This window comes from Mirounga angustirostris, unplaced genomic scaffold (genome assembly GCF_029215605.1).
Source record: "Mirounga angustirostris isolate CCGP_5_RB_7025 unplaced genomic scaffold, mMirAng1.0.hap1 SCAF_10, whole genome shotgun sequence".
NCBI classification, from domain to species: Eukaryota; Metazoa; Chordata; class Mammalia; order Carnivora; family Phocidae; genus Mirounga; species Mirounga angustirostris.
Genome location: NW_026991718.1, coordinates 5,962,259 through 5,979,122, shown reverse-complemented (window position 1 = coordinate 5,979,122; position 16,864 = coordinate 5,962,259).

Below are 16,864 nucleotides of genomic sequence, written 5' to 3'. Positions count from 1 at the left end.
GATTTTAGGAAAAATGGCTTTGCTGTAATAGATTGAATTTTACCTCTGCTTGGCATTGTGTCAGCAGGGTAGACCCTTATCTGTTAATTTGCCAGTGAGATGATTTTTTTCAATGGCACTTTTTCCTCCCCACAGTGAGGAAAAAACCCTTCCAAGCTTAATTTGATTGTTGAAAGGCAGTAAGGACAAAACTGAACTTGATGCATACTAAGGATTTATCACTCCACTTGCCAGGCTTAAAGCAGTCCGTGTAGCTAGTGCTCTTAGGATTGTTCAAATTTTATATAACTTGTGGGAAAAAAGACTACCTGACCAGCCACAGGGGGCTGCCTTATCAGCAGCTGAATTGCAGCCTTAACAGCATAATTATTCTCTATCGGATTGGAGGAAATTCCAGGACGTTCTGGAATGCAATTGTATTATGTTCAGGGCTCTCCTCTCAAAAGGGATTTTAGGGCACTGGGTGCAGAGGAATGTCATTCGGGAGTGTTTGAAGGTTGTGCATTCTCTGGGCTAACAGCTCTGGGCCGCTCACTCCACTGGTTCCGTCCAGGGGTGCAGTGGATTTCCAGGTCTGGACACTACACCTGCTTGTATGCGGAGGAAAGACCCCAATGCTGAGTGTCCCTCCATCATACTGCAGAAAAGAAAGGCAAAGGCCACACCCTGCTCTGAGAAAGCCAGGCAGTGCTGGTGGGGGAGGGAGAGAGAGGAATGGAGTTTCTAGTCTTTTCAGTACCACCACCGCATCCTATTCCAGAATCCGTTTATGCACCGGAAACAGGAAGGAGGGAAAAAGGACTCCCCCACCCCCACCCTACCCGTGTCTCCTCTCTGACCTCAGGGCCACTGCCCCCTGGACCTGTGACTCAGTCACTCCAGAGGCTGTAGACAGAGAAGCCTGTGCAGGGGCCCAGCAGGCCAACTCCCTGTGCAACAAATCCAGTCCGCTTGCCATTTGCTAATCGGCTGGATGCTCTCCCTTCCTCACCCTCCACTTTCAAATCTAAAAATTGGGGTAGTGCAAGTATCCGCTCTACAGGGTTGTTCAGCCGTGTAAAGCTCCCTGCAAGCCCTCCATGGGCTGCCAGGCGGTCAGACTGGTACTGTCACTGCTGATGCGTGTTCCTGCATCTTCCGCGTCCCTCTTTCAGATCTAAGGGCCCAACGGTTATGTTTTCATTGGTGCCGGGCACCCCCTCTTGCTAAATAAGCTCTCGGTGGACCTGGACAAGGACCTGGCAATATTGATGTGGAGATAAAGAAAGAGGGTGGATGGGATCCACCTCTTGAGCATCCTTTCTGCACCCCAATTTTTTAAAAAGGATGTTAAAGAAGGACCCCAATAATATCAGCCCCAAAGAGCTGTCGAAAGGATCAAAGTGTGATAACAACAAAAATAATTTCATGCATTTGAAAGCACTTCTTAAATATCTTTCACTATAACTATTGGACACGTAAACATACTTGTCAATTGTTTGAATTCACGACACTAGTTCTATGAGCTTTCCTGAATCAATGGATACCCTTACTGCAGTTCCAGGTGCCCACAGTAAAAGATAATAAATCCGATAGATTTCCCTCCTCTTCCTGCCCCCCTCCCCCTCCTATCCCCCCTTCCCTTCCCCCTCCCCTCCCCCCTCTGCCTCTCCTCTTCCTCCTCCTCTGTACTTTGCTCATCTCTGCAACACAATCCTCTCCTAAGGTTCCTTCATACCCTGACTACCTTCAAACCTTCAATGACACACAAGGACCTGAAAGGATCCCACTTTCAGGTTCATTCCAAGCCACCTTGAGTTGCCATTGAAAGGGCAGGATTCATTTCAAAGAGCATTCAAAAGAACCAAACAGGAAAGTATCTTCAAAGTAAAGAATCCTTTTGTTGCCTGGGAAGCTGTTCTTCCTGACCAGGCTAACAACACTTTCACATCAATGATCACGTTGACCCCACACCAATCCTAGGAGGCAGGTATGATCAGCTTGGCTTTGTGGATGGTGAAAATGAAGACAAAGCCATTAAATGACCTGCCAGCATTCAACAAAGGCCTTTTGTAAACTGGGAGCAAGCTAATCAGGCAGTCCTCTTGGCACCAAGCCTTCCAGAGAAGAGGAGAATAGACCCTGGGAGGTGTTGGCTAGTCGCTCTCTCCCCAAAGGTGAAAATATCAAATCAAATCTGTTTAAAGAGTGACAGCATGAAGAGAGGGTGCAGCCCCTGGTGCTTCTGAATCCAGCGGGTCGGAGAGTCCACCGGAGAAAACAGAGCGTAATGCCAGGGTAATTCTGGACTACCTCCCCACGCCATGTTGCAGGCGCCCCACCTCCGGCAGTACATACCACAGACCAGGACTCTACTGCAGATTCTCCTGGGCTTTCTTGACTCTAAGCCAGTAAGCACGCCACTCACAGAACAGCCTTCTGCAAGCAAATACTCCTCCCCCATCTTTGTGGAGCGCTGCCTGGCTGCCTGGGGAATCCTCCAAAGGCTTAAACCGAATGTAAGATGTGCCCCACGTCCATCTCCCACGTGGAGCTCTCTAGTCTGTGGAGCTAGTCCTGCTCCCGTGGCTTCCCTGTCCCATCGCCAGGTTCCCTCCAGCTCTCTGCACTGTGCAGGCTCCCATCTTCTCCAAAAAGCCTTCCCTGATCATTCCTGCCCAAACACCGTCCCCCCAACTCTAAACACACTCGTTCGATGGCTACATATTTATGGAGGGCTTCTGTGCCAGGCATAGTGATGGAGGAGCATGTAGGGACCCCCTTATTTATATCCTTCTTAAACATTGTGTATGGTACTCTATACTGATTCCAGCTTTGTATCTGTGTACCAAAGGGCTATAGCACTTCTTCTCTCTCGAAGCCCAGAGTGCAGGGTGGAGAAGTTGGGGTAGAAGGAACAGAGGTGAACATGAGGTCGCAGCTCAACACTGCCCGGGGGCAGACCTCTCTAGAGACCAAAGCATCCCTCCTCTGAGTACCTGGATCTCATCAACTCTAGGTTTCCCTGCTGGCTGGCTGCTGGCCGACCTGCTGATTAGCCCCTGCCTGGCTCCAGACAGACTATCAAGAGCACGTGAAAATCACCAATGTCCGATCATTTTGTCAGCTAGACACTGTAACAGAATTTAAACATTAGCTGACCTTATTATTTGATGGCCCACAGGCTCCCTCCTTGTCTTCTGGAGGAATGTGATCCCCAGGGACTGATACCCTCCAGGAGGCATCTTCATTACTGGCATTTGTGCTCCTAAGTTGAACTTGCATTTCAGCAGTCACTTCTACAGGAGCACACATTTTCTCAGTTACTTTGCACAACAATGCTGTGCAGGAGGTAATACTGTCTTTAATGTGACAGCCGGGAAACCAGACTCTGAGGGTGAAGGGCTAGTCCGGGATCACACAGCTGGGGGCTGGAGGTCTCAGGCTCATGTGCAATCTCTCCTTGCAGAGCTTGGAAGAAACTGAAGATGTTTACTTCTTCCATGTGTGTGAACCTGCAACTTTACTTCGGATTCCCTTTACAGAGAGCTATGGGATTCAGCAGAGGATGCTTTAATCCTTATCCACGCGCTGGAAGAAGGTGGAATCAAGAAGAGCCTCCACCGGCTGTGAGGAAGCAAGAGAACAGATATTTCTGCTTTTTGTGTGATTTAGAGAAAGGTATTAAAAGACCCCAATTGAGTGAAATCATCAGGTATTTACTGAGCATCCCCCTTGTGTCTGGTACGGTACCAATAAAATAGTCTTTCGATACATTTCAATTTAGAATTGGGGGCCAGCAGGGAGTGGTTTGGGTGGGGGTAGGAAACTGATGGACTGCCGTACCCCTGCCTTATTACCTTCTAACCTTATCATTTGGCCAAAGTAAGCTATTGGCCGTCCCTCAATCCAATGCCCCTGCCCACCACATGCTGCCTCAAACATGTTTCATATGCTCCAATATCTGTGCCTTTGCATGGACCATCCTTCTGTTTGGGATACCGTTGACTTGGCCTTTCCCATCTAATTCCTGCCCACCCTACATAGCAACTCCAAATGCCTGAGACTGCCTGCTCCCAGAATTTTTTCTTTTTTTCTTTTTTCTTTCTTTTTTTAAAATTGAAGTATAATTAACACACAGTGTTATATCAGCTCAGGGGTACAATATAATGATTCAGTAGTTCTATGCATGACATCTAGGATTTTTTCTGATTGTCCACAACTGGATGTGATCTCTCCTTCCTTCAGTAAAACCCCACAGGACTACTCATATCTCCTTTCGGCATTTATGTTCCATCTTGTCTTTGAGCAAAGATTCCTCCACCTTCCCTGGCCAGTTTGCACACGTGCACGCACACGCGCACACACACACACACACTGGTCTGGGATGTCAGGGGCTATAGTTCCTACTTATTTAAAAAATAAAGGTCTTCAACAGTTGCCATAATTATCCACATAGCAAATGTCCAGGTAGTTCTTTTTTTTTTTTTAAGATTTTATTTATTTATTTGACACAGAGAGAGAGAGAGCACGAGCAGGAACACAAGCAGGGGGAGTGGGAGAGGAAGAGGCAGGCTTCCCGCGGAGTGGGGAGCCCAATATGGGGCTCGATCCCAGGACCCTGGGACCATGACCTGAGCCGAAGGCAGACGCTTAACAACTGAGCCACCCAGGAGCCCCTGTCCAGGTAGTTCTGACCAAATTCCACTTGGTAAGACCCCTAGAAGGCACTTGAGTATTGGGGTGAGGCGTGGAGGCTAAGCACCACATGTAGTATGTGCGGTGCTGACTAACAGTGTGCCTCACCCACATTCACACCTCCTTCCCAGGGCAGCCTGCCTCCAACAACCCATTAACACCACCCCTGCCTATGCTGGGAACCCCAGACTTCTCTGAAGGTCCAGCCCGAGTCCAACACTCTCCATGGGCTCATCTGGAGCCTTCATGAGGCCCACGTCTCAATTCAACTTCTCCCTTTGCCCAGTCTCACTCTTATCTCCTCCTTTCCATAGGTACGAATCCCAGGAGGGCTCCTCCCTCATCAGTGTCCTGCAAGAGCAACGTGGGACTAAGAGCAAGCTCTCTGAACCCTCTGAACAAGAAGACAGAGCAGGTAGCTGCTTTATCAGGTGTGGGCAGCCATGCTCCAACCCCTCCCGCCCACATCCACCACGGTGTTTCCCAGATCCCCTGCCTGTTCTCTCCTAGTGTTATCTCTCACAGAGGCAAGCTCTGTGTCTAGTCATGGTGCAGGTGGTGGTTATCCAAATGGTATGAGGCAAAGTGGGCCAAAAGGCTCTCTGCCCACAAATGCCTTCTGTGGACCCAAGCCTAGGACTGAGATTCCCACCAATACCATCAGTTCTTGGGGAGGTGGCCATAAGCTCTCCAGAGCATGGAGGGATGGGTAGGATACACCCACACAGCGAAATGAGAGACACATTGGAAAGGGGACTTGGAGGAGGTGACATGTGGAAAGGACATTTCAGGGGGCACCCGGCTGGAGAAAAGCCCAGAATTGAAACTTGTGTTCCTGCTACTATTCAGAGTTTGGGTCACACTTTTAATTACAGGAGTGAAACATGCAATGAACAGCCATGGGTGATCATTACTGGTTCCATTTTTAACATACTGAGAGGTGGGCATGAATTGGTTCACTCGGTGCTGCTAAGTGGGAGCCAAGCTTTGGCAGTCTTCAGATTTCAAACCTGCTGCCAATTCCTTCGGCTAGTTTTGTTGCTTCCAGCCACAACTGGGGCCCTCCAGTAGGCTCATGGGTCCCAAGGCTCTCAGGTTGGCTGTGATCTGAGTCACACCACTCCACAGCACATGTGCCCATTCCCAGGCTGGTGTGTGTTCATGAAACATAATCATAGGGGTGCCGAGCAGGGACTTCTGCTCCCCCCCAAAAAGGGGGGGTTACCATGATAGGATATTTCAATTGTTCCTCCAGATCTAAAATTTTATAGCCAGATAGACCTCCATCTGACCTTGCTCTTCTTCTCTTTAAGGATTCATCACAAACACTGGGAAGATGGATGGATATTTAAGAAGCTCAGGCTGGGCTAGGGTCCAGTTGGCTAGCTGAGGTCTGTCACGGTATCACAAATGGTGCTGATACTTGTCCTAAAACATGAAACTCAAGGTTTTATCAAAATCCCAGATCATGCTTTATTTTCTGAGTAACTATTCAAATATACAATTAGTTCAAAGTCAGAGTTTTAAAATGTTCAGGAAGTCGGGAAGATGGTTTATTTCACCCAAGTTATCCAGCCTCAGACAATGATCACTCCCTCTTACAAATGTTGGGTTTCGCCTTTACTTAATTGACTTTGGCAGTTGGCATGCAACCTTTAAAATTTTTACTGAAATGTCAGCCTTGAAAGAAAGAAAAGATTATTTGATTAATTTAATCTAAGTGCCAGCTAAAGCACAAATGTTCCCTATGGATGTGTTACAACACTGGAGGTTCAAAATTGATTGCTTGAGAACAAGGGGAAAAAAATGAACACAGCAAAATATTTACTAGTTTAGCAAATATAGTTTAATATATACAGAATGTTTGTCCAGAGTCACACCTGTATCCTCTGAACCACCAAAGCCTGGAACTGGTTCAAATTAATGAGTAAATAAAAGCAAAAACCACTGAATGTGAGATAAGAACAGTGGTAAGGACATGGATTTCATCCTTCAGAAACTCAGAACTAACTAAGAATCTAAGACCACTCTGCCTTTGCTCAGCACACAGTTGTGTTGCAGGAAAGAAAAACATAACCAGAGTATGACGCTGTCAGCAATTGACTTCAGGTGCCATCTGTATGTATTCCTGGCACTATTAATTTGCAATTAACAAGGGCCTTATGTTTTATCCCCTGCAACTTGCTGTCTTGAAGTCTGAGGGAGGGGGTTTAGCGGAAGGGAACATGCAGGTGGGTGGTGAGCCTTCTCAAAAACAAATAATTCTGCTTTTCGATACTGAATCACTGGTATGTAAGCTGCTCTTTCAAACTAGTAAAAGGTCATTTGTTGAAGGGAAATGGAATATTTCCCTTATGTCATCGTGTGAAGCAAGTGCTCCGACATGTAGTAGGACATCACAGAGATGAGCATTGTGCCACAGGGCAGGCCGGCAATCTTTATTTACATTAGACACAGTCCTTTTTGAAAGTCCAGTGTGGTGGGCAAACTCCTAAACTTTTGAAATGGTCAGAGAAGAGCAAAATCTGCTGAAAGCCTGTGGGCGCTAAAACAGAGCAAATAGCAAGAGTTCTAGATTTGTTCATCCCTGGCTTCTGATTCCTGGGTACCCTACTTTCCTTATTTATGAAATTTAAAAAAAAAAAACAAACTCATTTTAAGGATTAATAAGATGATTCTAAAGTATCTGGCACAAAATAAATGTACCCAAAATGTGGGTTACTGTATGTCAAGCACTTTGCTACATCCTTATCTTGTTGTCTCAAAGTTTACTTACAGGTAAAAAAATATTTCAACCAGTTATCAACAAGTCATTTTCTGGAAAGAAGAAAAATGCCATTCATGCCCATTTCACTGAAAAAGAAAAGAAAATCCAAGTGGCTCTCTCACACTGCTATACACTGCCCATGGAAAAGCTATGTTGGTCAAAAATGGAGAGTAACTTTTCTTGGTCAACCCTCTAGGGCAAATTATTTCAGAGTCCAAAGGTCAGAGGTAATCCCCACACTCCAAGGACATTGATCAGAAGGGCCTCTTGTCTGATTTGTTCTCAAAGGGAACAATATGACTTTGGGTGATGAAATTATGTGGTGAATCCCACTGATGGGTGACATGAAATGGATTGAAAACCATTGATTTTCCTCACTTAACATTGGCAATATAGGTAGTAACAGACATCTACTAGCGTTGATTGAATGCTGATGTAAAGCAAAATAGCCAGTCAAAAGTAAGCTAGAAAAATAGCCTCTTCTAAGGCAGGAACTAGAATTATTTAATGAAGCTAAAATAAGTAATAACACCAAAAATAAGGCACAGGTACTAATCATATATTCCCTCTCTGTCTTGTAGCCATGCCAGCAGATAAGCAGGAACTCTGAACATTTCAATTAAAAGTCTCCATGACACTCAGGAAAAATATAACTTCCTCCAAAGCTGGAGGGAAACGCAGGTGTTTCTGCATCATCCAAAAATTCTGCCACTTACAGAAAGAGCATTTCATGGTCTTTGGAGGCTGGGACACAATTCCCTTGAACACCCACTCCCGGGCCAAGACTTAGGGACATGACTCATCCGGAGCGAACAAGGCAATTTTCTGTGGGGAAAACGTGTCTCCACCCCAGATGTTAGCCAAGTTCTGCTTAATTAAGTAAAGTTCTGTGAGCCTAAACACGTACTAGCAAATGCTTTCCATTCTCCTTGAAAAGCTGTGGGGAAAATGACGACGGGCAAAGGGGAGAGGTTGCATACTGACCCTAAGACAGTAGATGAATTTCAAAGATTTGCACAAAGATAATTGATCAGGAAGTTGTAACTTTAGAAAAGAATTCTACACTTCACAAAAAGGTCAATGTAATTCAAGATGTATTTATTGATCACCTACCATGTATAAGATTGTAAAAAGAGATGTTTGCTACTGGCAAGTGGAAAGATAGGAGGTTGTTATTAAAGCAAGTGAACAAAAATGTCAATGAAAATATTTCTTCTCTGATAAGAGTTCAATTTTGTGGGAGAATCAGTCATTGGCAGCCTTTATACAAGATGGAATAAATATGAACTAGAGAAAGGTTAAAGAAACTTTCTGGAGATGGGTAGAGGAAGAACTGATCAGTTTTCACTGGAAAAAAGCTGGGGGGGTGGTTTATAAGTGAGTGACTTATAAACTCACTGAGACCAGTTTATAAGTCATGCCTCAATTGACATTTTTTTTTAAAGATTTTATTTCTTTTTTTGAGAGAGAGAGAGAGCATGAGCAGACAGAAGCAGAGGGAGAGAGAATCTGAAGCAAACTCTGTGCTGAGCATGGAGCCTGACACGAGGCTCAATCTCACAACCCTGAGATCATGACATGAGCCAAAACCAAGAGTCAGATGCTGAACCGACTAAGCCACCCAGCCGCCTCCCACTACTGACACTTATTTATGAATACAATTCTTTCAGGCACAACTTAACTGCTTAAAACAAGTATAAGTTTACAAGGTATAACAGATGGAATTGTGTTCCCCCCAAAGATATGTGGGAGTCCTAACCCCCAGTACCTCAGAATGTGACCCTATTTGGAAGTAGGATCTTTACAAAAGTCATCAATTTAAAATGAGGTTATTAGGGTGGGTCCTAATCCAATATGACAGAGTCCTTATAAAAAGGGGACAGGGACAAAGATGCACCAAGGGAGAGCGCCACGTGAAGACGAAGGAAAAATCAGGGTGATGCTTCCACAAGCCAAGGACCACCAAGGACTGCCAGCGAACTACCTGATGGCAGGAGGGAGGCTGGAGGGGATTCCCCGTCAGATCCCTCGGAAGGAACCGACTCCGCTGACGCCTGGATCTCAGACTCCAGCCACCAGAACTCTGAGAAAATACATTTCTGCTACTTTGGTCTGTCGTATTTTGTTATGGTAGCCCTAGGACACCCCTACCTACAGCAGTTTTGCCATGTTGAAAGACATTATTCCAGGAGCTTCAGCTGAAACCCCTGTCCTCCTAAGGTGCACATGGAGGTTCACTGAGGCTCAGGAAGAGATTTCTAGGACTTCTATGTGTCTTGTTAATTTAAGACTTCTTTTTTTGGCATATGTTTTAAAGGCACCATATATTAACACAATGGGATAGCAAATAGATTATAAATAAACAATTATATGTGTATAGGATCCTTTGTTCAAAACATATTTTCTGATAGTTACAAATAATCAAAAAATTGTGCATACTACTATTAAAAGTGATAAAAATCGGGTGCCAGGGTTGCTCAGTCAGTTAAGCGTCTGCCTTCAGCTCAGGTCATGATCCCGGAGTCCTGGGATCGAGCCCCTCATTGGGCTCCCCACTCAGCGGGAAGCCTGCTTCTCCCTCTCCCTCTGCCCCTCACCCCGCTCATGCTCTCTCTCTCTCTCTCTCTCTCTCCCTCTCACTTGCTCTCTCTCAAATAGTAAATAAAATCTTTTAAAAAATAAAAAAAAACGAAAGTGATAAAAATCTAAATAATTATAGGAAGAAAACGAGATATCTGACTCCCCTCAATTCTCGTGGGTGCAATGTAATGGCATGGTAATGTGGCTTTGACTCCTGCTCCACGGGAATAATGATGCTATGATGACAACCATCAAAGGAAGGTGTCCTTTCAGGGTGGTTGCCAGGTACTGAGTGTTTGCAGGGGCTAAAGGAGGACTCAGAATACCTCTTGCCTGAAGATCTTCTTTTTTCATCTACAAGTAAAGGAGCGCAGCGCTGTAGACACACACTGAACTATGACAAATGGAATTTTCTCATTTCTCCCCACCTGCCTTCCAAAGAGCCGGCACATAGAGGATGCTGAATCAAGGTGGGGGCCTTTTTTTAATAAAAGTCCTTTTTTACCCACCTCTTCCTTTCTTCCTTTGGTCTCACTACCCATTTAGAAAGATCACTTTCTACCACCCACGTGTCCAGCTCTGGACCCTAATTACACAAACAAGAAGGGGTCAAATCCCTCTGACCCCACTCACCCTCAGCAACATGAACCTCTCTGAACCTATTGGCTGGGATGAAAAAATTAGCATTTAATTTAAGATGACTGTCTGAGCTATTACTGAATGTTTCATATAAATATAGCCTCCTTCAAGTAGGTCACAATAAAGATAATGCTTTATATTTCCTGGACCCCAAAGTGTCCAGCCCTAAGGTTAAGCTAAGGTTAACCTACCTGCTCAAAGTGAGGGCCTATGGGGATGCTAGAGCTTTCTCTCTAGTAGTGGAATGAGATCAGACTGGTGTCAGCTTGAGCTAGATTCAAATTCTGAGTCTGACACTAATTTCATGATCTTGAGCAAGTTACTCAACCTTTCTGGGCCTCTGTTTCCTTACCTATAAATGGGTATACTGCAGCTCAGCCCTCGGGTCCAAGAGAGAATTCAACAAGCTAATGCACACAAGTCTGAGTACAGTAACCGCTCCACAAGCATTAAATTATCTCTAATTCTGTTAATTATGCTCATTCCATCTCTCTCTTCTGCTAGCCAGTGTTCATCTTCTGAACATGTCAATATTTAGAACACTACTTGGTGGTATTATGAAAAAATACTTTAAAAAGAAAAGGAATCATGGTCTGAGTGTGGCTGTGTTCCTTCTCATGGCTCCTTTCCCCTTACAGTTATTCAACGTGATGGTGGTGCTACCAACAGAAACCAAAGATCCATGTGTCACCAGCATGATTATAGCCTCTCCATTATGCCTCAAAATTATCAAGGGAGAGTTGGCTCAACTCATATTTGATATGTAGAGATGACTGGGTTCATTTCTATCTTCTCAGAGCTTCTATCTTCTCAGAGTAAATAAGTCAGTAATGTCCAGAGGGCCAATTAAACACCATTAATTCAAGTCACCATCAGGTTGGAGGTGTATCATGGTGGACAGAGCAGAGAGCAGAGGGGAAGTAATGTGAACTCTGGCCCCGGCCACCAAGAAGCCAAGACAAAATGAATAGCTGAGTTATCACCTTCCTTCCAGAGCCGTGTGTTTCCTCGGTTGGAAATAGCAGAGCTCATTCTCTCTAAGAAAACCAGCGGAAGGTCTACATTCTTATGTCTCTTTCCTGATGGACTCCTGATTCTCTGGACATGGACCTTCCCCAAGCCTGTGGTCCAGTTACAGGCAAGCTGAGCTGTGCTTCTGGGAGCTGTGGTATACAACATTGCCCACATTGCCTAGTTCCCTTCTATCGCTAACATCTGGGAAGTGTGACTGAGTGTGAGGGCTGAAGGGTGTTGTCTCTCGTTTTCAGATGGTTGTGTCAATATAATCATCTTCTGCACAGTAATTCCAAGCTAGAGTATACTAAATGGCCCCTTAAAGAGCCTGTATTCACCAATGTCCCATGAGTTTGACATACACAGAACAAAATTGTTGCTTTTCAACAAGACTGTGGGCCAAATCATTATTTCTGAATATAGTCAAACTTTGAATTAGCTCTGAAAGACATAAATGAAAAAAAAGTGTTAATTCAGACAACTGAACAGATAGCGAGCAGCTACTATGAGCTAGATGCCAGGGAATCAAAACGATGAATTAGACACAATTATGAGATCGTTGTAAAGAGTCAGTGGAATAATAGATGCACAGGTGCCTAGCACCGTGACCCCTGAGCCTGGCAGTCCTCTTCCCCTCTCCTCGTCCTCCTCCTGGGAAGCAGGCAGGGACATGACTGACTCTCCATTCCTTCCTCTGCAGGTGTTCTTCCATGGTGCGAACCAGGTGCTGTGCAGGGACAGAGGAGGTTGTGATGCCACCAGAGACAAGACCTCAACCAACCAGCCTCCAAAGTAGAAAAATTCAGAGCTGGGGTCGCAAACTAAGCCAGCTGGAACTCGCCCCTGTCACTTCTCCCTTGGGGTGGGGATGCATCTCTGAGCACCACCAGCAGCTCTTACTGACTTCCAAAGTCTGCGTGAGGCTGGGGGCTGGTGGGGAGAAAGAACCTCCACTTCACCTCATGGCTCTGTCGGGACTTGAGACATTCATCCACTATCCCACCCCAAAGTGGTCCGGAGCAAGCTGAAATAATGCCTGACTAGGGAAAGCGAGCCCATAGCTCACATGCTATAGGGCAGTCCCCAGGAAAGCTCCTGTGCTGGCCACGGAATCACTCTGGTTGTCACAACACCCTCCGTCCTTCCCCTCCGCAGGCCTCACCTTCACCCCTGCACCCCACAAATGTCAATGGAAGAGAAAAACAATTGTTCTGGGAAGATTGAAAACACCCCTCTTGCTTCTTGCCAGAGCATTTGCATTTTTGGAAGAGGTTCTTATTTCTTTTTAAGGCTCAAAGTGAGAAGCTTTTAGAAAAGCTAAAAATATCTGTTAAAGAAGAAGGGGGAAAGAAAACTATCCAGCTTTCCCTTCTTTATGTGCAAAAGGCTCAGAAGCACACAGAGGTGCAGAGTCAGCTTTTCGACACAGGTCTCTGAAGGCACAGGGAAGGAACGGTGTCACGGGGCCTGGATCTTGAGAAACAAAGGCACATGGAGGTAAAGATAAAAGAAACCCAAGAGCACACTATGGAATCAGAGCAGTTGAAAGCTGAGAATGTTCTACAGAGTCGACTTCATCTAAACTCCTCATTTTACGACTAAGGGAACTAAAATGCAAACAGATGAAGTGAGTTGCCTAGAGCCACAGTGCTGAGTTACAGGAGCTGAGATGAGAACCGGCTGGTTGTCCTTCCCATCCGGGAGCCCCTGGGCTGCCCAACATATGCCTTGGACCTCTCTCCACCATTACACTGCTTATACGTACAACCCTGAAACTAACTCTCAAGACTCTGGTCCAGCCCCTGACGTGGGGATACCTGGCCCATGGGTAGGCTGAGTTTCCTCCAATAGCCCTGGTGAGCTGCACGACTCTGCAGTCTGGGGGCCCGACTTCCAGAAATCACAGAAACACCAACACTCTCAAAGGGAGTTTTCACCAAGGACCAACATATCAATGGGTAGGTCAAATTACTCGGGACCAGGAAAATTTAGTTCTCAAATTTAGAGCTTGAAGATCATGCCCTCTCTTCAAGAGACAAGAAACAGGGGCCAAGAAGGGGCCATGGCTTGTCCAGTGGCGCCCGAGGTCAGCATCAGACTGGAGACCTCTGCCTTCACATCGCCACCGGTCCTGCCATGCCATGCTGCCTCTGTGGAGCTTTTCTTTTGTTTTTTCCATTTACTCCTTCAATCAACACCATTGCTGAGTTCCTACTATGCACCAGACATAGTTCCTGGCACTGAAAATACAACACTGAGCAAGACAGATAAGATTCCTCCTAGGTGGGGGCGCCTGGGTGGCTCAGTTGGTTAAGCGACTGCCTTCGGCTCAGGTCATGATCCTGGAGTCCCGGGATCGAGTCCCACATCGGGCTCCCTGCTCGGTGGGGAGTCTGCTTCTCCCTCTGACCTTCCTCCCTCTCATGCTCTCTGTCTCTCATTCTCTCTTAAATAAATAAATAAATAAATAAATAAATAAATAAATAAAATCTTTTTTTTTTATTTTTTTTATTCTTATGTTAATCCCCATACATTACATCATTAGTTTTAGATGAAGTGTTCCATGATTCATTGTTATAAATAAAATCTTTAAAAAAAAAAAAAAGATTCCTCCTAGGTGGACAGTACCTCCCACGGATCCCACCTGGCCCGTATGAGATGCACACATGGGCTTCCATGAACACTCTTCCCTTCAGGAGCGAGAGCATTGGAAACGGCTCCCCAAGGCCCACAAAATGGAGCGCAAACTCCTGGCTATGACCCATAGCCTCCCTAACCTGGCTTTAGCCCGTCTTCTTCGGGTTTCTTGCTGTCCTCCCCAAACTGTGTCCCAGCCACATAGATCCATACACAAGGGCCCATAAAATCCCACACAGGCCACATGCTTTTGAAACTCTGCCACGGCACAGCCTGTCACCCTACCTGTTATCCTTTCTTCTCCTTCCTCTTCCACACTAGCCTTCTTCCTTTTTTTTTTATTTATTTTTATTTTTTATTTATTTTTTTATTCTTATGTTAATGCCCATACATTACATCATTAGTTTTAGATGTAGTGTTCCATGATTCACTGTTTGTGCATAACACACAGTGCTCCATGCAGAACGCGCCCTCCTCAATACCCATCACCAGGCTAACCCATCCTCCCACCCCCTCCCCTCTAGAACCCTCAGTTTGTTTTTCAGAGTCCATCGTCTCTCATGGTTCGTCTACCCCTCTGATTTCCCCCCCTTCATTCTTCCCCTCCTGCTACCTTCTTCTTCTTCTTCTTTTTTTCTTAACATATATTGCATTATTTGTTTCAGAGATACAGATCTGAGATTCAATAGCCTTGCACAATTCACAGCGCTTACCAGAGCACATACCCTCCCCAGTGTCTATCACCCAGTCACCCCATCCCTCCCACCCCACCCCCCACTCCAGCAACCCTCAGTTTGTTTCCTGCGATTAAGAATTCCTCATATCAGTGAGGTCATATGATACATGTCTTTCTCTGATTGACTTATTTCGCTCAGCATAACACCCTCCAGTTCCATCGATGTCTTTGCAAGTGGCAAGATCTCATTCCTTTTGATGGCTGCATAATATTCCATTGTGTGTGTATATATATATATACATCTTCTTTATCCATTCATCTGCCGATGGACATCTTGGCTCTTTCCACAGTTTGGCTATTGTGGACATTGCTGCTATAAACATCGGAGTGCACATACCCCTTCAGATCCCTACTTTTGTATCTTTGGGGTAAATACCCAGTCACACTAGCCTTCTTCCTAACACAACTCAGGGACTGCCTGTGGTATTCTCACCCTGCCAGAAGCTCTGTGAGGTGCTCTGCAGCTGCTGGGGCACTTGGCCCCACAGCTCACTAGGTGTGAGCTAGGGGTTCTCACCCTTGCTGCCTCATTGCAATAACTGAGTGGGGCTTTCTACTGTAACCCCCCCGGGCTCCACCACACCGAGATCCTGATGTAATTGGTCTAAGATGCTGGGGTATCAGGAGCTATAAACGGCCCCCCAGGTGATTCTAATCAGCAGGCAGACCTGAGAACCAAGTCAGGCACTATTCTCTGCATTTTATAAATGAAGAATGAGAAACTCAAAGAAATTACCTAACATGCCAATGCTAATTCAGTGATACCTATTTATGTTTTTTTTTTAAAAAAAAGCTAAAAAGCAGTTCATATGGGAATGAGATTTCATTCTTGTATGTCTGTGAGAACCCCATATCTCCAGTATAGGGTGGCCAGATTTAGCAAATGAAAAGTCAGGATCCTGAGTGATATCTGAACTGCAGCTAAACAACAAATAATTTTTCAGTATGAGTCAGTATAAGTATGTCCCATGCAATATTTGAGACATATTCATGCTAAAAAAAAAAACTATTCATTGTTTATCTGAAATTCAAATTTAACTGGATGTCTTAGATCTTTTCCGGCAACATGACTGTAATAAATTATTGTATCTGAAACCAAAGACGACAATAGTCTTTTGGTTTCAATTACTGGGAGGCAAATTCCTTGAAAGTACCTTCAAAATGATTACCTTAAATTTGACTCACACTCACTTTACCTACAGAAGTCATTTATTCACTAGAGCTCACAAATAGAAGGTTCACAATGCAAAAGATAATAAAGAGAGATGAACATTCTAGACCTCCGTATAACCGCTCTTATGTGGCTCATAATGAGTCTGTCCGCCCGTGCTAGGAATGCACTTGAGATTTTTCAGTACATTTTAGCAAATATCATTTCTTGGCTCTCAGAATCCCTGTGAGAGAGGCAGGCATGGCATTATTCCATTTCAAGGCAAACGAGACCGGCGCTCACAGTGACAATTCCTGAAGGTCGCGTCGATGGGTCAGGGTTGGCAGCCACATGGTTCAGCTTCCACACTGATGTTTAGGTCCCTTGGTGCTGCTGTGGGTGGAGGTTTCCTCTTGAGTTTCAGCCAGTCCCACTCAGACAGGTGAGGGGGGAGGCTGGCCAGGGAGCCCCCAGCCAGGGTTCCGTGGATGTGCTATGGACTGGAGGTTTGTGTCTCCCCCAAATTCATGTGAAAGCCCAATGTCCAAGGAGATGGAATTAGGAGGTGGGGTACTTGGAGGTGATTAAGTAGTGAGGGTGGAATGGAATTAGTGCCCTTATAGAAGAGACCCCAGAGTCCTCCTTTGCCCCTTCCACCAGGTGA